The following is a 23,782-nucleotide window of genomic DNA, read 5'->3' as shown; positions in this document are numbered from 1 at the left end:
GGGGAAGGAAAGAGAGCCAGGTTTCAGGCTGTTCCGCCTCACTCTCGAACCTTGTTTGGCAGATCTCCGAGGGGCTCCGAGTTAAATGCAGGCGTGCCGCGGGCCACCGAGGCATGCTCTCTTTCTGCGATGTCTTGTGCCCTTTGGTCTCTGGGCAAAAGAGGTCCCCACAGAGGAGGCTCCTGCTGGACTCTTTTTTTTCTCAGAAGTCCAGTGAGGGGTTCTGCTGGCCTCTGCCACACCAAAAGTGGGAGGGGGGGGTTGGGGAGGGCAAGCTGAGTGAGAACAGGAAGAACCAAGCTGCGTACCAGTGCCCCCTACTGGTTTCCAGCTCTAAACGCAGCATCCTATGTGATTCCTGCCCAGGATTTGGGGGGAATTGGGGAGCCAGGGTGCCGGGTGGGGAGGGTGGACACCAGGTCAGCAGTGAAGACTTAGGTGGGTTCGCCTCTAACAAGGATGCTCCAGTGAGTTATATGCACGACACAGTCCCAGGCTTGGGATCACACAGGAGTCTTAGGTAAGGACACTGTCCGGTGGAGAGATGCGATCTCCAAAAAGAGTCAAGAGCAGCAGGATTGCAAATCGTTGTTCTGCCCCTGCTGCTGGAGAACTCAGAGTGTTTCCTCGGGACCCTGTGCACTGGGTTTAGGGGTTGGGGGCAGTAGCAGGTAACAGACCCCAACTTGGTAGTTTCACCCTCCCTTGACACTCCACTATCCCTCTCTGCACTGGGGAGCCATCCACACCCCCTTATCCTCCTTCCCACCTAGGCCCAAGCCCAGCCAGCAGCCCTCCTCTCTCTTCCTGACTACACACTGCATTTGACATGCGAGGCCAGTACAGGGAAAGTGGTGTCCGACCAGGAGGCAGGTAGCCTCAGGTCTATCACTGACCTGGAGTGTAGCATTGGATAAGTTAGATCCTTTCTCACTGTAAGTGAGAACCTCAGTTTCCTCATCTGTAAAATAAGCAGTTTTAATGAAATCAGCATTCCTGGTGTTCTGAGAATGTTAATATTTCTAAGATTGAAGGTAGAAGTGGGTAGAAGGGAGTGCTCTGTGGTCAAATAGTGTAGGAAACATTGAGTTCAAGGAATTTGAAACAGTTTCCTTAATGCAGGACTTCTCAGAACCTTTAACATGTTATTTATCATGCTGATGGATATATTAGCAAGCAACATACCCCAAACTGACCTGAGAATAAAGAACCCTTTATTCTCAAATGATCCAATGAGAGCAGTGTTCCAGTGAACACTTTGGGGGGAATAAATGAGCCAAATCACTTGCAGACCCTTTTATTTTATTTTATTTTTAGCTTCATACAGGTAATGCGTATTTATTGAAAATTTTCTTCACCGACAATGGTGAAATCAAGACCCAAATTACAAAACATGATGGCAGTTGATACTTATAAAAATAAAGCGAAGGGCTATGTCTCACAGATTTGTGCAAGTTTCTTTCAAATCTCAGTCTGTCCTTTCATCAAAAAGGAGATTGCAGCATCTGTGTTAGTCCTCATGATGAAATAGTAAAAAACTGCATTCCATTGACAAAAAAAATAGCTTTGCTTCCAAACAGCACAAGTCTTTAAAGTGACTTTCCCCAACAATAAATATAGAAAATAGCCTTTATGGAGCACGTCTAGCTTGGTCAGAGCCGCTTCCTCCCTGACAGCCCTTAGACGTCATCTCAGTCTTTGGTGCATGGGTGGCTGGCGAGGTCTGACTCCAGGCTGCCCTTCAGGGCCCTCCAGTGGCCCCAGCCCCACGAGGCACAGGCTCTCAGCTCCTACAGACGCCCAGCTGAAGGCTTGAGCCCTTTTGAGCCAGGGCCCCTCAGACCCCACGGCTCCACCTGCCCCGTGGCTGCCCACGAAGGTGCGCCCCGGCTCTCACGGCTGGCTGGGTGGACGTCACACCGAGGGAGCCTTTGGCGGGTGGATGTAGGATTCTGTGATTTGAAGTCCTCACGTTGAAGGTGAAGGTGCACAAGAGGAAAATTATAAACATAATAGTTAATACCTGCTGCTGATTATTAGACCCCCGAGCACAATGCCAAATGCTTAGCTGTCTGGTCTCATTTACTCGCGCTACAGCTTGTGGGGGAGTGGGCAGCCTGTGGGCAAGGTCCACATGGAGGAGGGTCCTGCTAGGGTCTGGCAGCTAAGACTTAGGGAGGGTGGCAGAGACCAGGACAGCCTCTCTGACAGAATAAGAAACACGTGGCCCAGAGAGGTTTAAGAAACCTGTGTAGGTCACCTGGCTAGCACGACTTGAATTCAGGCCTGTGCAACTCTGAAATATTTACCCTTGTAGCCCTAGTCATAGTGAATTTCCTCTGCAGCAAAGTAATCGGGCTGCTTGTTCATTGGAAGGTTCTTGCCATGGTGACAAATGATCATTTTTCCGTAAATGACAGAATGAAGTGCACACCGCCCACATTGTGTATTCCCCGAGAGCTGAATTGCAGCTGAATTAAGCCTCTGTTGGGTGATAATGACATAATCAACGAGCCTGGAGAGCTTCGGCCTTTGATAGCGGGGACACGGGGATGGCTTCTTGCTTCCCTGGCCACACCACGCTCACCTCCTGACTGTCCATCTCCATGTTGGGCTGCAGCACTCTAACCCTATGCTCAGAGAAGACGGGCAGGCAGATCCAACACTTCCTCCCTTCCAGGCCTGGACTTCCAAACCCACACATCCCTCGGGTGCCCCTGCACCTGTCCTCTTGGACAGGTTGGAAAAGTACTTTAGTGTCTTTGTTATCTGAGGATCTGAACGACACTATCGGCCAGGTTGACCCAATTGACATGAGTGCGTGCTCAGTCCATCAGTTGTGTCTGACTCTTTGAGACCCCCATGGACTGTAGCCCACCAGGCTCCTCTGTCCGTGGGGTTAACCAGGCAAGGATACTGCAGTGGGTTCCGTTTTCTCCTCCAGGGGATCTTCCTAACCCAGGGATCAAACCCACATCTTCTGTGTCTCTGGCATCGGCAGACTTTGTTATACTGGAGTTTAAATAATGACAGTGGCTCATGCTGAATGTGAATGAGCCATAGGAGTGACTCCCCTTTATCCCCCGAAGAGGTTGATAACGTTCTCGTCAACCTCAATTACAGCCAAGGACTAGGGTTCAGCGGTGAAGGGCGTGCTGTGGCCGTGTGTCTGGCTGAGCTGGAGCCCCCAGGCTCTTCGCAGGAGTCTCTGTTTTTTCGAGGCTGCCCTTCTCTTGTTCTGGCCCTCCTGCTCTCACTTCTTTCCCCAGTGCTCTCCTCTCCTTCTCTCTCATTCTTCCTCCTGGTCCCAGTTTTCTCCTTTATCTGTGATGAGAACTCTGATCTTACCGTCAGAACAGAGCTTGACTCCTCTGGACGTGTTGGCTGAAGCATCTCAGTGTGGCCAGTTTTCAGGGGCAGAAGGAGGCCAAACTGAGGGCCTACCATGTGTCAAAACAATGAACATGGGCCATTGCCTTCAACCCTCATGAAACAGCATGGCATTCCCATTTCCCAGATGGGAAAACTGAGGTTCCCAGAAGGTCTACTGACTTGCTGGAGATTGTTCAGCCAGTAATTCAGCAGGTGGGCCAAGCCTGGGTTTGAACTCAGGTCTCTCTGCCGCTATAGGCTGAACTCTCTGCCCACCTCTACTTGAATCAGCAACTGAGGACACCAAAGCATGACCCCTAGCAACTTCCAGCCATGGGAACATTGACTGCCTCCACGCCCTGCCTTGCATTAGTCAATAGTAATTGTCAACAGTATTGATAGTGGTGGAGGCTTTTGCTGAGGTCATGGTGAAGCTGCAGGCAGCTGCCATCAATAATAACTTTTATGGGGTCCATTAAAGCCAATTTCTGCCCCTGAAGGTTAATGTCAGCAGCTTTTATGTCACTGCTTAATATCCAAAATAAATACAGAATTGACTGGGTAATGTAAACACAAATCTCTCCCCTCAGGGCCATCAGGTGGAACCAGACCTCAGGCCCCTCCTGCTGAGCTGGGCCACAGCAAGGAGGAGCTGGCGTCATGCCAGGGCACACAGTTGGCATCCCATAAATTTTTTTTAGGAAGCAGAGGTTGCATTTGCGCTCCAAGTACAGGGTCAGGTGGACGCAGTGCCTCTTTAGCAGTTTCATTCTGTGATTTGTTCTGTAGCTGTGCTGAGCTCCTTCATGGACCAGGCATCTTTCTAGAATCGAGAATCTTGGTAAATAGCCAAGAGGGGAGGTGGAGCCGTGACAGCCTTGCCACCCTGTCTGTAGGCATCATAGGCAGGGTGGAAAAGACACAGTCCCAGTGTCTAATGAGGAGCTTTGGTCTCAGGTCCTGGCCATGCCAGGTCCCAGCTCTGAAACCTTGAGCACATCACTCCTGCATCTCTAAAACAGTGCGCCAGTGGCCATGCTGGGCCAGAAGAAGGGAAACGGGGAGTTAGGGTTTAGCAGGTACCGAGTTTCAGTTTGGGGTGGTGGAATAGTTCTGGTTACACAGCAAAGTGAGTGCACTTAATGCCGCCGTTATCATATGCTTGAAAATGGTTGAAAGGGTTATCTGTGTTTTACCACAGTAATAAAAAGTACAAAAACAGCATGCCATCTTTCTTCCTTGAAGTGTTGCTGTGAGCCTGCACCACAGCCTTGGCAAAGCGGCTGGTCTGTGCTGGTCCTTAATGCCTGCTCGCTACTAATGTTAATTGTTGAAAGAGCTGTGGGATGACGGTGGAAGGAGCCGTTCACTCTGCCCTGTGGGTCTGAAGGCTGGTTCCTCCATCCCACCTGGGCTTGCAGGCCAGCCGGGCAGGATTACGCTGAGGGTGAGGGTTCTGAGTGAGATGTTCCCAGTGGAGGCAATTGCTCGAGCAGGGCTTGGAGGCATGAAGAGGCGTGGTGGGCCTGGGGCATAGTGAGAATTTACTCCCAGCTCTAATCCCAGAGGCAAAGTGAGAAATTCACATAGAAAAGAAACAATGAAACAGAATCACAGTTACCCCCCCAAATTATCAAGCAGCCTGGGTGTCAAAAGGGAAATTACCGGTTAACCCAATTAGGCGGCCAAATTGCTTATTGAGAATCAGTAGATTAGGTGAGCATCTTCAAGCACGGTGAGAAAGCTCATTACCAGTTTAACTCCATTTATCCTCTGCCCTCATGTGCTCATGCGACTTCATTTTAAAAATCTTGTAAGAATAGCTATCACTAATTCCCTAGAGTATTGCAGCTCCCCAGCCGTGGTACACAAGGCTCCCTTTTCTAGGACAAGAAACTGGTTCCTTCACTGGGGTAGAGCTTACACCCCTATATTTGACTACCCTTCTGCTCCACGAGCAGCCTACACTCCATCCTAGAAAATAGAGGTGCCCAGGAATGAGGGTCTCTTACTGGACAGTTACCCACGTAACGAGGACTGTAAGCCCCCAAGTTCCAAACAGGATTGAGAAGGGCCTGCAAGAATCAGAGCATCTGGGAATCTGGGAGCTAGAAGGGACACAGAGACAACAGCCCATTGATTCTTAACTCTTTCCCACTTCCTAACCAAGAAAGCTACAAATCAGAGAGGTTAGGTGACCTGCTGAAGGTTGCGCAGCTAGTAAATGACAAAGCCAGGGTCTGAGTCCACGTCTGCCTCACACTACTGCCCATTATCTTTCCTGACCACCATCCTCTCCTATTCTGTTTTATAGAAACAGAATACCCAGGTCTCCCATATTGAGGTGGATTCTTTACCATCTGAGCCACCAGGGAAGCCCATGTTTTCATTAGCTCGGTGCTGTTAATAATAATATACATTATCTGGGAGACTGATTCTAGCTGTATCCAGAACATAAACTTCCTTCTTTGTCAGTGCCAAAAAATAAATTGAATCCATAACCTGTTGGAGCTAATCAGGGCCTAGAGATCGTCATGCCAGGTCACCCTCTAATTGTGACATGCTGGAGAAAAGACATCGTAGAAGTTCAGGAGAAAAATTCCGACCAGTGGGTATCGGACAAGGTTTTGGGGAAGAAGTACTGGTCCCTGGACTTGGAGGGCTGCCAGGGACTCTACCAGGTAAGGAAGGGGGAAGAAAGGGCATTCTGTGTGGATGAAGGAATGTATGTGTGCTGGTACTTAGTCACTCAGTCGTGTCTGACTCTTTGCAACCCCATGGCCTGCAGCAGCCACTCCAGTAATTCTTGCCTGGAGAATCCCCAAGGATAGAGGATAAAGAGATGGGTGAGGACACATGTCAGGTGTGTCCCGTGAGGCTGGAGCATGGGGTGTGCGTGGGAATATGGGGACAGAGTGTGCTGGGGGGGGAAGCTGGAGACTTGAGCGGATCACCTGTCACTTAACAATGTTTGTTGAGCACCTACAGGTTTAGGTTATTGGGGTTCCAGCCTGATCAGGACAGACAGAACTGCCCGCTCATCAGTGGGGAAACTGATCAACAGATTTAAAAACTAAATGATAGCAGATGTTTCAGGATGATGAGTGTTACAGGAGAGGGCATGGGGGAATGCCAGGCTGGGTGTGCGTTGGGGGTTGCCGTTTGCAGTTCTAAATATGGTGCCAGAGGAGGCTTCCCTGAGAAGAGGGACTGTGGGGCAGGGGAGGGAGCTGGCAATGAGACTGTCTGGAGGAAAGGCATCTGGGAGGAGGGCAGGGCAGGTACCAGGGTCCGGAGGCAAGGAGGCCAATGCCGCGAGGGTGCAGAGGAGGTCAGCGAGGGGAGGTGGGGCGGGGCGCTGCGTGGGGAGTCACCGGAGCCTCGGAGCGGAGTAGCAGGGTCATTCTGGAAGCAGGGTGGAGCGTCGGAGCAGGAGGCTACTGCAGGAGTCCAGGAGGGAGGATGGGAGCTCAGCTCAGGACCAGGCATGGAGGCAGTGAGGAGGGGTTGTGAGCCTGATCAGGGGGCCCCACTGCCCTACCCTGCTCCACCGCAGGGCCTCATAAGCAGAGAGGAAGACCGCTGTTTTCTTAGATCCGGTGACTGAAATGGGGTCCTGGTACTCTCGGTGCGGGGAGGGCTCACAGCTGGTCCTCCTGGCCTCACAGCTCCTTCATCCTGGCTGCAGGGTCCCTGAGCAATGGCCGGCCCCACGCCGCTCCCCACTTCCTCGCGGCCTCAGTCACCGAGCTCACCCCTTGTCCCGGCCTCACCCCGTACCCCCTGCACCCTGACCGCCCGGATCTCTGGACCTGACTGCCCGACTCCCGCTCCCAGCCTTGCTGTGCCACCCATGGGAGGCTCTTGGCCTCATCTTTTTTTTCTATCATCTTGGCTTCAGTGTGTCCGTGATTCCAGCCCTTCTTTTGGCTCAGCTGCCTCAAACTGCCTTGGTGAAGTCGGCCTGGAGCCTCCTCGCCACAGCACCACCTCTGATGGATTTGCTGTGACCTGGGAGCTGGTATCCGACAGACACTAATGTGGTTGTTCTTGTGAGTTCCTTGGGAGAGGAGTTGAAATACACCCCAAATTCACTCCCCCTCAGTGTGCACTGCTGCGCTCCCTGGTGGGCAGTATGTGCTAATACATGTGCACCCTGCTTCTGAACTGGAAGGCAGGGGAAAAGAGACAGGGAGATCCAAAGCTACTCTAAATTAAGATAGATTGCATTCTTCAAACTAGGTTAAGGCTCACTGTGTGTGCAGAGAGGTACAGTAAGCCAGAGTTTTGCTTTTGATTTGAGCCAACATGACTTTCAGTTCCAGTGGAAGCAATGATGTGTACAATGACAAAGTTCCTACCAAAAGACATTTATTTGCAAAGAGCTATTTCCTATTGTAAGCTCAGCTTTGTCCAAGGAGAGTGGCTCTTGGTCTGTTTCAGCCTCATATGACTCTGGATGACTTCAGAGAGGAAAGAGAGTAACCAATGCTAGGAAAAGAGCTTTCTGCCCACAGGAGCCAAGTTCAGTGCTGGGGTGTGTGGAATCCAGGGATGAATCTGGTTTCAGTTTTAGACTCTTGTCACCGGGCCCAGGCAGGGTGACCTTAAGCAAGTTGCTTCTCCTCTCGGGGCATCAGTTTCTTCACCAGCCCAAGGGAGTCACTGGAATCTCATGCAGCAAGACTACTGGGAGGGAGAATGGGCTTTGGAGTCAGTCTCAGAATCCCAGCTCAGCCACTCAGGAACTGGATGATGCTGTGCAAGTGATTGAATCGTACTGAGCCTCAGTTGCTTCACCTGTAACATGGGCATGCTGCTGCTGCTAAGTCGCTTTAGTCATGTCTGACTCTGTGCGACCCCATAGACGGCAGCCCACCAGGCTCTCCCATCCCTGGGATTCTCCAGGCAAGAACACTGGAGTGGGTTGCCATTTCCTTCTCCAAGGCACAAAAGTGAAAAGTGAAAGTAAAGTCGCTCAGTCGTGTCCGACTCTTAGCGACCCCATGGACTGAAACCTACCAGGCTCCTCCGTCCGTGGGATTTTCCAGGCAAAAGAGTACTGGAGTAACATGGGCATGAATACCTCCTAAAGTTGTAATGAGCACAAAAGGTGAGTATGCACATGAAAGATGAAGGGCTTCCATTTCCCACCTGTGGACCATACCTCACCCTGAAATCGGTGGTGTAGCTCAGCACCATCATTTAAAATAGTGATCATAAATGGATGGGAGAGGAGCAGAACAGAGTACATCAAACATAGTGAAGTCAGTATTATTTTGTCAATTTTTATTTTAGTTATACTTTACACACAGCACCTGTACTAGGTCATCATGTATAATGTATTTCTTACTCTGTAATTCAGTAAAAAAAATAATAATCATAAGTTTAAAAGATGATACTTGGCACATACCAGGACCTGATGAATGTTAATTCCTTTCCTTAAAGGACCCCTCAACTTGAAGATTCCATGATTCATGATGTCACGTGTGCATGCATGCTAAGTCACTTCAGTCGTGTCTGACTCTTTGCGACCCATGGACTGTAGCCTGCCAGGCTCTTCTGTCCATGGGATTCTCCAGGCAAGAATACTGGAATGGGTTGCCATGCCCTCCTGCAGAGGATCTTCCTGACCCAGGGATCGAACCCAGGTCTCCTGCATTGCAGGCAGATTCTTTACCACTAAGCCACCTGGGCAGCCCTCATGATGTCATTGTTGTTGTTGTTCAGTCACTTAATCGTGTCCATCTCTTTGTGACCCAATGGACTGCAGCACACCAGGCTTCCTTTCCTCCACCATCTCCTGGAGTTTGTTCAAACTCATGTCCATTGAGTCGATGATGCCATCCAACCTTCTTATCCTCTGTCATCCCCTTCTCCTCCTGCCCTCAATCTTTTCTAGCATCAGAGTCTTTTCCAATCACTTGGCTCTTCACATCAGATGATGTCATAGATTATCTAAAAACTATTGGCATAGTATTTCTAGGGCTTCCCTATGGAGAATAAGTATATATTGGGGCAGGGCTCCATGATTCAGTTAAAAGAAGCTGGACTCTGGGATCAGATGGACTTGCCCAAGGTCACATGGCTTATATAATGACAGAGCTCAAATCCCTGGTTTGTAGGAGTTGGCCATCTCGCCCCCTCCTCTCCCAGCTTCCTCTTATGTAAATGGCTGTTGGGGTGACTGATAAGCCCTTGGATAGCTAGGATCAGCAGGAAAAGCACCCCAAACAGGATGAGCTGACTTAGAAGCATACAGGAGCCTAGAAGGGTCGTAATCTGGGTTCACATAATCAGCTGAATCTTTTCATCAGTGCAGAGGCGACTTCTACTGACTACTTCATTGTGTGGATATACATTAAAATAAGCTTAGAGAGGTTAAGCACCTAGAATAGTGCCTGGTTCATCGGGAGTATATATAAGCATACAGTGTTGTTATTATCATTCCTATAGCATTTTGTGATTTACACAGTGTTTTCACATTTTCTTTAAAATTTGCAACAGCCTTTGAGATAGATATGTCTCATCACTGTGTGAAAGTTCTCTTGAGATCATACAGCTGGAAAGTGGCAGAGATGAGATTCAACCCCAGGTCTCTCTGACCCCACACCCACATGCTGCCTTTTACAACCACAGGCACACCTCAGAGATACTGTGGATTTGGTTCCAGACCACTGCAGTAAGACAACATTGGGATAACGCAACGCACGCATTTTTTTTAGTTTTTTGGCTTTCCAGTGCATCTAAAAGTTATGTTTATGCTACATTATAGCCTATTAGGTGTGCAATAGCATTATGATGAAAAAAAATGTATATACATACTTTAAATAAAAAATACTTTGTAGCTAAAAAATGCTAACTATCATCTGACAGTGCAGGATTGCCACAAATCTGCCACACAAAAAAATAAATATGCCTGGGAAGGGCAATAAAATGAGGAATGCCCAAACATATGGCAGCTGGTCAGCCTGTCTCTCTGCCAAAGATAACTCCCCAGTTGCCAAGGTCAAGTGTGAAAAGACTCCAGCAGGCCTGATTTTCCTCAGACCAGTATCTCCCAGTCAGCTCCGTGAGAAGGATCTCAGCCCAGGCTCTCTGTTCTGGAAGAAACTTCCCTTTGGAGGAATATTCCAGACACCAAAGAGAGCAGCCTGGCTTCCTAAATGAACGTGCTGCTCTTCGCTTTGTAGGCTCTTTACTGCAAATAAATTGCTCTCCAGAATGTGCTTCCAAGAAGGAAATAATCGTATGGAACAAACCAGATTCAAAGTGCGCTGTAAACAAAGGGCAATTGTATGCCGGTCCAGCTGCTGGAAGAATGGCAGAGGAGGGAAAGAGCAGTCCTCATGCATGTGAAGTGGGCTGTGAAAAGGCCGAGGACGCTCTGCAAACGGGAACCAAATGGCTAAGCATTGCAGGCAGATTTTCCACCGACTGAGCCACCGGGGAAGTCCCAAGTCAGAAGTTAGCCTGGGCCAAGAAGGGCTCCTTGAGCATCTCCCTCCCTGTGGCCCCACATGGTAGGAAAAGGAGAGAAGCTGCTTAAGCCTAAAGGATTTACCCTTCCTACCTGCATCCACCACTTTCAATAATTTATTACCTCAGCCCTAAAGCTGGTGCTAAAAGATGCATTTTAGTTGGAGAAAATGTCATGTCATTTTTTCCCCCGCTAGATCTAGCAAGCTCTTTAAGTGTCTACGCTGGCATTTGGCTGTTCTCCTTCACACCTAGGAAATGCGTCAAAGCTCACGACACCATGAATACCTGACATTTCATGAATTATCACATGGCTTTCTTCGGTCCGGGGCACCTGAACCCCCACCCTGTCTTTGAACCCTGATAATGAACCTTCGAACTTGAAGCCCATGTCAAAGGGTTTTTAAGGCTCTGTGAGTCACTGGAAGGTCTCACGGGGCTCAGCACATAGTGAGACTCATGGCTAAGATTTACTACAGGAAAAGGATAAACAGCAAACCAGCAAGGGGGAACAATGCACAGGGCAAAATCCAGGGGAAACCAGACTCAAGCTTCCAGTGGTCCTCTCCTAGCAGAGTCATTCAGGACATGCTCAATTCCTTCAGCAGTGAGCTGTGATGATATAAATGCTGTCCACCAGGGAAGCTCAAGAGAGACCCCTGGTCACAGATTTTTATCAGGAGCTGGGTCACATAGACACCCTCTGCCTAGCATGGGCCAAAATACCAGACTCTCAGAGGGAAGCAGGTATTTAGCACAAACCTCATTATTTGTCTGCACAGGCTTGGCACAGTCAGCCACTCTTCTCATTTAGAGATTTTATATCAGGCAAGAATTGTTTACCAGCCGAGTTCCCAGATGCCGGCCAAGAGCCAGCCTTGCAAGCAGACCTTTCTAAGGACCTTGGGCTGCTGTGTTGACTCTTCTCTGCATAAGCCTCTGGTCCTCCCCTTCTGTTTCCTAATGAGTAACCCTAAGTGCCCACCCAGCGTATGTATACATACCTCTCAGGTCAGCTGTGCAGACCTGTCTCTACTCTTTGTCTTTCAGGTGGTAACAGTGATTATAAACATTCTGGATAAGAAATGCCTTGATAAATAAAGCTCATTACTGGTGCTGGTGATGAAACAAGAGAAAACAAAATGATGGATCTTAGGAAAAAGTTAAACAGTCTCACAGCAAGGCAACGCTACTTGGTCTATAGCTCTATTGATGGTTTGGGGTGGGGGTAGGGAGGTTGTGAAGCTGAGTGGCTGAACAGGTGCTGTGGACATGTGTATCTCCTTTAAGTAGCACGTGGCAGGCAGTGTGTCAGTGTTGAGGTGAAGTAGCCGTGCTCTCTGGCTACTGGGCTTTTTGATCTAGAGAAGAAAGACACACAAGCTAGGCAGTATCCTGCAGAATGTCACATGAGTGCCATCCGTGACCCGAAGTGGCCAGCAGGCAGAGAACCAGCAGAAGAAACCTGGCCCTGCTGAGGCAGCTGAATAAGGTGATTTGTAAGACCTGTGGCTCTGAGCGCACATCCAGGGAGGGCTGGACCAGGACCACAGGAAGAATGTCCGCCATGATGGCATCTCACGCCAACCAGTCCTAGAACGCTGTGAGTGCTCAAGAGTTCCAGTGGCAAAAGGCAGCTTGAAGGCTGTGGGTCCAGTGTGCCTGTGTGATACAGAAAGTCGGTGAGGGGAGAAACCTTTACTTGTGGTCAGGTATGAAAAAGTCCCAGGATCCCTCTGCTAGGGCAGGACAACACCCAAGTCCCTCCTGTGCCTTGCAGCCAGAGACGACAGGAACTCACCTACAGCTGAACCAAGATGGGGTTGTTGACTCTCTGCCACAGTGGAGGACATGCACCCTGGGGGTTCATTGGGTGCCTCAGTAAGGGGTGTCTGAAAGGAGGTACAGGATGTGGCCTTGTACTAGGTGATTTGGGGACAGGTGGGTTCGAGGAAGTGGGGAGCTTTGCTATGGACACTTGTCAGAAAGCAGCGGTGAATCTGTGCCTGAGTATCTTAGTAAGCCATATGTATATAGAAGGCAGGAAGAATGAAGTGAGGTTAAAGTTGCATTTGGAAAAGCAGCAGCAGTTACATTAGCCAGGATGCAGAAGGCTTGACTTTTTTGGTCATTTTGTGGTTTGCACCATTTTTTTTGTTTTTGTGTAAGTTCAGACATGATTGCAGAGTGGCCTTGCCTTTGTGCGAGCCCAGTCGAACAGTTGCCTGTCTGAAGTTGGCGTGTGAAATTGTCTGTATTCAGTATTAGAAAGTTATTGCCTAGCTGTGAGGGCCAGGGAGTCCTGGCTGTTAGGAACTGTTTCTGTCTTCCTCATCCCAAGACCCACCGTCCCAGGATGGCAGCTGGCTCTCAAGGCCCTTCAGTGGCCTGTCCCACAATAAATCTCAGCACCCAGGGAAAATAATAATGAAAATTACTTATTTAATAAGAAGTACTATTATATTGGGCCTCCCCAGGTGGCTCAGTGGTAAAGAATTCACCTGCTAATGCAGGAGATGCAGGTTTGACACGGGGTTGGAAAGATCCCCTGGAGGAGAAAATGGCAACCCACTCCAGTATTCTTGCCTGGAAAATCCCATGAACAAAGAAGCCTGGCAGGCTATAGTCCATGGGGCTGCAAAAGAGTCAGGCACAACTAAACAACAAGTATTATATGAATTATTATTTGGTAATATATGGTACTCAATAATAAAAATTATTTATTGAATGCTTATTATAAGTCAGGAACTAGATGAGCCTCTTTAAATATATATTCTTGTTTCATCCTCTTGCTATCGGCAGGATTGGTATTTTAGCATTTAGTAGATAAGGAAATAGAGGCTCTGATAAGTAAAGTGACTTCCTGAGGACCATCCATCTAGGAAGTGGTGGAGAAAATTCACACATGGATCTGCCCGACTCCAAAACCTATGTTTTCTCTCTGCCACGGGGTGTCTTTGACACGTAGGAACGTGTAGGCACTGACAGGGATGGTTTGCCAAGCTGCGGCTGAGACTGGTGTTAGTTCAGAGAATATGATACAAAGTGTGCTCACAGATGGGGAGTTTGGGCAACCACTGTAATGTCCCAGGTCACAGACTCCCAGCCTCTGGCAGAGTGTGGTGGTCCGCAGGATCAGGAGTCACAATACCAGCACAGGGAACCCATCCTGGCCTCCCCAGAGGTGAAAGGGGGGCTGAACCTATGTTTCATTCCTGAACAGTTGGATGATCCAAAAGAAAAAGAGCTGCCCATTACTGATTAAGTTTGTTTTCCACCATGACAACGTCTTACTGAAACTTAGCATCTTCAGCTCAAAAACTGGGGGAAAACTTTTAAGTCAGAGTGATGGCTAACCTTGCCATCTGCTTCAGAGTTCAACACTATTTAACGGCTTGGGAACAGGGATGGCGGGAATTGGAAAACCTGTTACGTTGGTTGCTTAGCCAGAGGCATCATCTTTCAGTGGTCTATTTTGTATTGATCTAAAACCCTTTTCTCAGAACTACATATCTCTAGGCAAGACCATGGTTTATTTATCTATCTCAGTGTAATTGGGACCTGGCTTGCCGCAACAAGTCGGGCTTCCCAGGTGGTGCTGGTGGTAAAGAACCCGCCTGCCAATGCAGGAGACCTACGTAAGAGACGCAGGTTCAATCCCTGGGTTGAGAAGATTCCCTGGAGTAGAAAATGGCAACCCACTCCAGTATCCTTGCCTGGAGAATTCCACGGACAGAGGAGCCTGGTGGGCTACAGTCCATGGTGTCCCAAAGAGACTGCAGACCAGAAAGAGCTAACAGGAGAGTGTAACTAATGCTCATTGGATGCTGTGTTAGTTTGCTAGGGTTGCTGCAAAAATTACCACAAACTAGGTGTCTTAAAGCAACAGGAATGTATTGCCTCATAGTTCTAGAAGCTAAAAGCTTACGATCAAGGTTTTGACGGCCATGTTCCCTCTGAGACCTGCAGGGGAATCCTTCCCTGTCTCTTCCTGGTTTCCAGTGGGCTGCTGTCAATCACTGGCTTTCCTGGCTTGTGCAGCACACTCCAGTCTCTGCCTTCGTTGTCTATGGCATTGTCCTCACGTGTCTCCGTCTTCACTGGCCATCTTCACATCAGAACACCGGTCCTATTGAGCTAGCGGCCCATCCTACTCCAGTCTGACCTCATCTTAACTAACTGCATCAAATATGGCCCTAGTCCACACGAGGTCCACGTTCTGAGGTTAAGGTAGTGGCATTGGGGGTTAGGAGTCTCTCGGTCTCTTTGGGCTGCTGTAGCAAAAGCACCATCCACGGGGAGGCTTAAACAGCACGCATTTATTTCTTGCCGTTCTAGAGGCTGGAAGTCCCAGAGCAAAGTGTCTGCAGATTTGATGTCTAGGGACACCCACTCCTGCTGCTTCTCACTGTCTTCACATGGCAGAAGGGGTGAGGGAGCTCTTTAGGGGGTCTCTTTTATAAGGGGGCTCCACTCTCAGGACCTGATTACCTCTTGAAGACCTCACCCCCTAACGCTATCACCCTTGCGGGTTAGAATTTTACCGTATGAGTTGGATGTAGAGGGGCCACAAGCATTTAGTCTGTAGCAGACTTCAGCATACCTTTTTTTTCTTTTAATTAATTTTTTTGGGGGGAAGGATAATTGCTTTACAGAATTTTGCTGTTTTCTGTCAAACGTTGACATGAATCAGCCATAGGTATACGTATATCTTTTCAGGGGAAAACACTTCAGTCCATAATAGATGCCTGTTAGGTTCCAGGCACCATCTCAGGCCCCACCACACCTCAGCAGCCTGGCTCTTAAGTGAGTCTGCAGTTTCTCAGGGCCCCCAGGAACCATTTGAGTCTGAATGCTATGGCATTTGTGCCTCTCCCCGCTGGACCTCGGGGCCCGTGAGTCCTGGCTGCGGTGTCCCCTTCCTCTCCCTGGCGTGTACCACCTCCCAGCCAAGGGATCCTCAGATCAGGGCACCAGGTCTTAGGGCTTCTTCTGAGTGAGTGATGGGTGAGACTGTTGGGGGGGACCCTGTGGGGGGACCCTGTGGCCTTGCCTGTAACGACAATGGGTGTGAGTACGTGAGAGTACACACACATGGCTCTGTGCAAGTACACGACACGCAAGGCCTCCTGCTTTCAGTGTGTGGGGTTTAGGGTTGTATGTGTATGTGAGGTTCAAGTGTGAGAGATGCACACACATGATTGTGTCGGAGTGTGGCTGCAAGACTAGGTCTGTGTTATTATATTGAGGCGGGGGGAATAAATGTGTGACAGTGTGGGGATCACATGAACAAGGGTGTATGGGTCTGACTGTCCCTGAGGGTGTGTTTTTGTGTGTCTGTGCCCGAGTGAGGGAACAGGTGGGGATTTCCACCAAATACCTGTTGTATTTTAGACTCAGGCAGCCAGCAGAGGTGAAGTCTTTCTTCCCATGGAAATGGGGAAGAAAGGCTTTGGGGGCTTTTATTCGCTTTAGAAAAAAAAAAAAAAGGAAAAAGCGGCATCATCCAGTTAGTGGTTGTTAATTAGGAGTAGGTCCCAGGAAAGCTGCCGTGCGGCAGCACCAATAAATCACTCATTAACTACCCGCGGCTGCCCGCCTCCATGCCCGCTTCTCTGCAGCTGGAGCCTTGTCTGCAGCTGGGCCAGGGCCCGGCCACTGTAGGCTCATCAGAATTGGGGTGGGGGTGCATACTGCCTAGTCCTCCCGTTCTAGGAGCATCCCCGGGACGCAGTGGAAGACAGGGCTGAGCCTCTGCTCACTGGCTCATGGACTCAAGTGCAGTCTCTACGCATCAAGACCTCCCCATCCCACCCCTTCCAGCCTCGTCTGCCTCATCTCCCACCATTTAGTGTTGATTCGTGTTCCAGCTTCAGTGTGTATCTTAACAGCCACACACGTGCCTGATAGCACTGTCATTAGGCATCTACCTGTGTCATTTACAGAGGGGAGAAAGCATGCAGTGGGTACACAGGAAATAAGTCCTTGCCAGGCCAGCCCCCAGCAACTTTCTCACCAAAGCAATGGTTTAAATATTGAAGGCAGCTAAAACCGCCATAGACTTTCCCATAGAACGTGGGAAAGGGAGTAACTGCTTAGTAGGTACAGGGTTGTTTTTTTTCTTTGTAGAGGGGAGGGGTTGATGAAATGTTCTAGAATAGATAGTAGTAAGGTGGCGCTAGTGGTAAAGAACCCACCTGCCAGCGCAGGTAGGTGTAAGAGATTCTACTTACTTAAGTAGAAGTAAGTTCGATCCTTGGGTCAGGAAGATCACCTGGACAAGGAAATGGGAACCCCTCCAGTATCCCTGCCTGGAGAATCCCATGGACAGCGGAGCCTGGTGAGCTACAGTCCATGGGGTCACAATGAGTTAGACATGAAGCAGCTTAGCATGAGTGCAGTCAGTGGCGGCACAACATTGGGAAAGTATAAAATGCCGCTGAGCCGTACACCTTCAGATGGTTCAGATGATAAACTGTATATTTTTCTATAATAAAAACCCAGTCTAGGGCACCTTATTCATCCACGCTTTGAGCACACAGTCATTGAGAGCACCTGTAGCACCAGGCCCTGGGGACTCAGAAGTGTTTGGGATTAGGGGAAGCAGACAGACTCGCAGCAGATTGACACTTCCTGTTTTAACAGCAAACTGTGTACCCTTAAAACACTAGGAGGTTGCTGTGTTTGCCCCTGCTTTGTAGTGAGCAAACTAGGAATCACAAAGGCAGGGACTTGGCCAAAGTCACAGAGCTCCGAGATAGATGCGAACCCAAGTCTATCTGCCCCAAACCCGTCGTATTTCCAGTGTCATGTGCTTCCTCTTCCTCCCAGTTTCAGGCCTGGTGCTCACCAGCTAACTTAAGGACAACACAGCAAGAGGCTGCAAAGCCGTGAGGATGGCAAGCCAGACATTGCCAAGTTCAATTCCTCCCCCTCCTCCGTGGGTTGAGGGCCCTAGCCTCTCTGCTCCTCAGTCTCCCCGCCCCACTCCATCAACAGCTCTGCCAGCACGCTGATCTTTCTAATCTGATTAGCTAGCTGCTCCCTGCTAGATGTTTGTAGTAGTGCCCCAACCTTCTTCCTAAGCAATAATTTCAGGAAACTGTGACTTTGAAATGACATTCTTTATGGTTGTGTTTATTTTTGAAAATATGTAGAGTCAATCCCCATCTCACAGCCTCTGCTTTTGTGCTTAGCTGAAATGTGTTGAAAGATTTAGAGATAATTACTGAATATTTTCCCCACATGTAAAAAAGATATTTGCTCTAATGAGGCCATTCTTTAACTTTGTTGGGGTGCGGTGGGGGGAGTGTTAGAATTAGAAACCTTTGGTTCAGGGAGCTTGGGAATCCCCATCTCGGAGGCCAAGGCCAGATGTAACCCTGGAAGCATGAAGTTCAGAGACAGCGGGATTATGGACTGGTACAAAACCGGTAAAAATATATCACCATTTCCCTTCCTTCAGACACTGGGGCATTAGCTAGGATCTGCACATAGTTTCAGTTGGCCTCAGTGCAGAGATACTTCAGAGAGAGGAAGAAAAGGTTAAATCCCTCTTCTGGAACCAAATGGAGATAAAGAAGAACAGTCCACCGGTGTGGGAGAAAGAGGGTTATGGAGGGTGGTTATTATAGGCTATTTTCTTTTGACTCTAGATCTCATATTCTTTTCCCTAGGCTTCTTTGTTCACTCATCCATTCCTGCGTTCATTCATTCATCAAATGTTTATAGAGAACCAGATACTTCCAGGTCCTGTTTCAGTGATTATAGACAGAAATATGGGGTTTCCTTGTGGCTCAGATGGTTGAGAGTCTGCCTGTACTGTGGGAGATCTGGGTGCCATCCCTGGGTCAGGAAGATCCCCTGAAGAAGGAAATGGCTACCCACTCCAGTATCCTTGCCTGGAAAATCCCACGGACAGAGGAGCTGGCAGGCTACAGTCCATGAGGTCACAAAGAGTCTGACGTGACTGATCAACTAACACTTTCACTTTCACACTTCCATGATTTCTGTAGCAGTCAAATAGGTTAATTATGTCACAATAAGAAGCAACCCTAATATCTCAGTGTCTTTGCAGAGTTTATTTCTCATATCACATACTCAGCACATCGGAGGTGTCAGGGTGGAGGGGTTCTCCACAGTCTCTCTCCAGGACCCAGGCATAGGGGTTCTGCAATCTTGTAGCTGCATTGTCTGGAGCAAACAGCCTTTTTGCCTGCTTCTCAAAGCCCATAGGCCTGACTTAGTCATACAGCTCCTCCTAATTGCAAGGGAGCAGGGAAGTATGCATCTCCCATGTACCCATAAAAAGAAGAGAACTAGCTTGGTAAGCACCAGGAGCCCCTACACCACCTAGCATAAGAAGGGCTAGGGTATGGACACAGTGGAATACCTGCCCTTGAGATGTTTCTATTCAGTAGAAGGGATGAGTAAAGAGACATAACAGCTCAGGGAAGTCAGGAGAGGGGGAAAGGAGTGGTGATGTGAAAGCTGAGAGGCGGGAGCTTTTCACTGGAATCTTCCATGCTGGAGACGGGGTTGCTGGCAGGCTGGCCAGGAAGTGCATGGCATATCCATGTGTGCAGGTGCCATGTGGCTGCTGAGGTGTTTCGGGGTGACTAGGGTGCCAGGTGGTAAATCTAGAGAGGCAGGGCCTTGGGCATCACCTGTCGTGTTTGGACCTTATTCTGGGGGGCAGGGAAAGCCAGTGAAGGGTTTTAAGCAGGGATGCGAGCCACCCTCTATGTGTTTGTGGAAAGATCACCCTAGCTTCCATCTGAAGGTGGAGAGGAAGAGACGGGTAATGGCCCCCAAAGTCAGAGCAGTGGTCGTGGGGACAGAATGGAGAGGTACTTAGGTGGAGGGGCCAGTAGAATTTGGTGACTGGCTAAATGTGGGGTGTGGGAGAGGAAACAGATGCAGGCCTGTATTTGATCGGAGTAGCACCGTGGATGAGTGTGGAAATGCTGGAGCATGTTAGTGGAGAAAAGTGAATAAGCTGAGTGGTAGGCACTGTTGAGTCTGAGGTGCCTGTGAACTTCCAAATCAAGATGTCCGTGAAACACTTGGATGTTCGGGCCTGGAGTGTAGAGAAGAGTCTGCCCACCCCTCAGAGCATCTAGGAAATTACTGGTATGGGGGGTAACCTCAGCCAAGAAGAGCTCTTTCCTCCAGGGATCTCACCCTGCACATCTGTGAGGACCAGAATTGTTTTTCAAATTGTGTTTCAATCTGGGTGCTTTCAAGATGGATTCATTTCTGGCTGGTCAGCTTCCCAAGACCCAGCTCCTTAGGTTGAGAGAAGTCACAGCTCTCTGGGCTTCTGCAGCCCCCATCGTGGTCTCTGTCAAGTTGCTACCACTGTCCAGACACAGAGTCCCCAGAGGGCTAGCTAACGCTTATTCATCTGACCTGGTACCCAGGTGCTTAATCGTTGTTTCTTGAACAAATGAATGAATTAACCACCAACTGTGGGGCTTCCCTGGTGGCCCAAATAGTAAAGAATGTGCTTGCAATGTGGGAGACTCGGGTTTGATCCTTGAGTTGGGAAGATCCCTTGGAGAAGGGAATGTCTACCCACTCCAGTATTCTTTCCTGGAGAATTCCATGGACAGAGGAGCCTGGCGTGGCAGGCTCTGGGCTTATGTAGCCCCCAGTGTGGTCTCTGTCAAGCTGCTATCATTGTTGAGACGCCAAGTCCCCAGAGGTCTAACTCTTGTTCATCTGGCCTGGCACCCAGGTGCTTAATCAGTGTTTCTTGAACAAATGAATGAATTAACCACCAAGCATGCAAAACTGTTGGGTCCCTGGTGGGAACATAAATAGTACTTCCATTTTCCAAAAGCCGTTAATAAATTATAACTCACCAAATTAAAATAAACATTTGTTTTAACTTCTACCAGCCAAGTCTCTGGAGGATTTGACACCTTTTCATCTTCAAAGTGCTTTCAAACCAAGAGGTGGCTTCTCTCAGAGGTACCTCTTTGAAAGTTTTAGATTGTAAACAGATACAGAAATGTATTAACATTCAGGGGCAAAGATGCCCCAGGCCAGTTTTAAAGAAAACTTTTTCCAGGAAAGAAAAGGAAATCTTTGATTTTTTTGAGTACCTTCAGGTGTGCCAAGGGTTGCGTTAAAGGCTTTCAGTATGTTATTCCCTCAATGTTTTTATGATGTAGGTACTCTCATTCCTACTTAAGAGGTAAGAAAACTGAGGCCAGAGAGATACAGTGATTGGCCCAAGGACACCTAGCTGGTAAGAGGGAGAACTAAGAACCTATCTTAAGTTCTTCTAACTCCAGGACAACTGACCTTTCCTTTGCATCACTATTTCTCAACTTTGGTCTGCAGATTACCTGGAGTAGGTACACACAGGGTGTAGATTCTGGGTCCCCATAGCACACTTACTGGACGAAACTCTGGAGAGAGAGGCTTGGGAGTCTGTATTTTACTTTTATAAACATGAATTTTTTATTAACCTATTTTTTGTAACTGAAGCACAATTAGTTTACAGTGTGGTGTTAGTTTCAGGTATACAGCAAAGTGGGGAATCTGCATTTTAAATAAACTTCCCAGGTGCTTCTTAGGCACACTGAGATTTGATAACCTACATTTTATACCCATAGTGGGAGTCTAACTTAGATTTTTGTCTAAAGGGATGAGCAGAAAAAAAGAAATCTAGGCCCTGAACACCATGTGCCTACCCCTGAGCTTGGCAGCTCTGGCCTCCCACACACTAAGTGTGGCAACGTCTCCCCCACCCCCCACCCCCACCCCCCACCCCCCACCCCTGCCTTCCCCGGCTGCACTGGCTGAGATGGAAAGCTTTCTCTGTTCCCCTGCTTTTCATGGCAAGCTTGGTTTGATGTTTTTTCTCTGCTCCATATGGATTTTGCAATTAACTCACTAGAAAAGTAAATCACAGGATGCCTGGAATAATAAGTGCAGTGAATACTAGGTCCTAGCCAAGGAGTCTGGGACCGGATCCAGTGCATGACGAGGGTTGCTGGGTTGGTGCAGGAAGGAGGCAGGAGGCGAGAGGCAGGCAGGTCCTCAAGGCTGCACAAAGGCAGCAGATGAAGGAGGAGAGGGGACCACTGCTGGTTGAGATCGAGCACCTTTTGTGTATGTTCAACATGCTGCTCAGAGTTTTACATTCTTCATTTCACCAATTCCACACAGCTCTTTTTGATCAATATTACTGTTCCCATTTCACAGGAAAAGACCCTGAAGCTCAGAAAAACAAAGACACTTCCCAACTTCCAGCTTCTTCAGGCAGCCTTAATGCCTCCTCACTGTAATCTTTCCTTTCTCTGAGCAGCTAGAGTCAGAAGAGCTTCTAACAAGCAGGCAACCTAAGAATAGTTGGGAACAGTGAGAGCTGATCTTGAGGAACCTGGCTCCTCATCTGTGAAATGGGATGGTAACTGTGGCTAGTTGGCAGGGCTGCTGTGGGTACTGAAGCCGACCTCTTACATGGGAGCACTTCAGACATGGCTTGGGCTTCCCTGGTGGCTCAGACAGTAAAGAATTCACCTGCCATGCAAAGACCTGGGTTCGATCCCTGGGTTGGGAGGATCCCCTGGAGGAGGGCATGGCAACCCACTCCAGTATTCTTGCCTGGAGAATTCCATGGACAGAGGAGCCTGGTGGGCCACAGTCCATGGGGTCGCAAAGAGTCGGACATGACTAAGCACAGCACACACACAGCTGGACACACAGTAGACGCTTGGAACATTAGTCCCCTTGTACTTCCACATTAGTCACCTAAACCATCTCCTGTCACAGAATGAGTGGCACTTTGTTCAGAGGTGAAACACCCACTGGGTTGCTCAAGAGACAGGGGTGCACTCAAGCTAGCTCAAGGAATAGAGTTTATAGGAGGGTTATAGGTGGACTGATAAAGTAGTTGGCATGGAAATCAAAAGCAGGTGTCAAAGCAGCCTGGTTTGTACTGGACCGGAGAGCTCAGTGGAGGTTCTGAATAGGAGGTGGAGGAAATAAGGCTTTGCCCTACCCCCTTGTCTGCTCAGGGCACTTGGCTGTGTTTTGGCTTCTTGTTTCTTGGAGAGGTATTTCCTGCTTCTGGTTTCAATTTCTGAGAGAAAGAATCTGATTGGCTGAGTCCATCTCTATGTATCAAGCCATAGGTCAAAGGTAAGTGGGTGGAGTCAGACAGTGCAGTCACGTGATACTCACCTTGGCAACCTAGGCCCAGAAGTAAGCTTCCTGCTTGGGAAGAGGCCATGGGCAGCCAAGCACAAGATGATCTCTTTGCCCCAGAAGGCCCCTGTCTGGACTTTTCCCTCCAGAAGAAGAAAGACTTTGTTGTCTTGGTCTTTCTGTCCTCTCATGCTGGGCCTGCATGCAGTCCTCAGAAAAGGCGGGTAAAGAGGAAGAACCAAGGGTGTAAACATGCAGAGAGGTCCTGTTTGTTCTGCTGTCTGTGGACTTTTTACAGAAATGGCTTCACTAAAGAATTGGGTGCCTGCGTCTCCATCTGAGGCAGTCCTGCTCCTGCCCACCCGCTGGTAAACGGAGTTCTTTTCTGTGAAGGAACTCTGCCAGGGATTTATGCACTCCTTCCCTGTAATGTCCACATCCAAATCTGTTCAGTTTACAAGTCAAAAGATGTTTTCTCTTCTTGCTTCCAGAGCTTAAAATTCATTCTGGCTTCTTTTTGCTTCTCACAGCTTCCTGAGCAGTGAAAGATGCTGGAATGTGAGCCAGGCTGATGGTACTAGGGAAATGTCAGGCTGGGGTTTGTCCTCTGTTCTGTGATATTCAGTCTGCTGTCATCACAGCTCCAAAACCCTTCTGGGGCTGAAAGGCAAGTGGGTATGACTCAGCAAAGCAACCAGAACAGACAGACACGGGGAATCAGGAAAACACTCTGGCTCCTGACAGTGTCTGACCCTTGTTTCTAAGGATG

The 23,782-nt window shown here is 48.8% G+C and overlaps 1 protein-coding gene across 1 annotated transcript in view; it reads left to right on the top strand.

Annotated features, from left to right (window-relative positions):
* The window catches only part of TENM4 (teneurin transmembrane protein 4), an 848,025-nt gene that overhangs the window by 409,222 nt on the left and 415,021 nt on the right, over positions 1 to 23,782 (top strand). The gene's annotated exons all lie outside the window — the stretch shown is intronic.

Source organism: Giraffa tippelskirchi, chromosome 10, assembly GCF_054371585.1.
Source record: "Giraffa tippelskirchi isolate mGirTip1 chromosome 10, T2T-mGirTip1v1.2.pri, whole genome shotgun sequence".
Classification (NCBI taxonomy): domain Eukaryota; kingdom Metazoa; phylum Chordata; class Mammalia; order Artiodactyla; family Giraffidae; genus Giraffa; species Giraffa tippelskirchi.
This window is presented reverse-complemented; position numbering and strand designations above follow the sequence as displayed.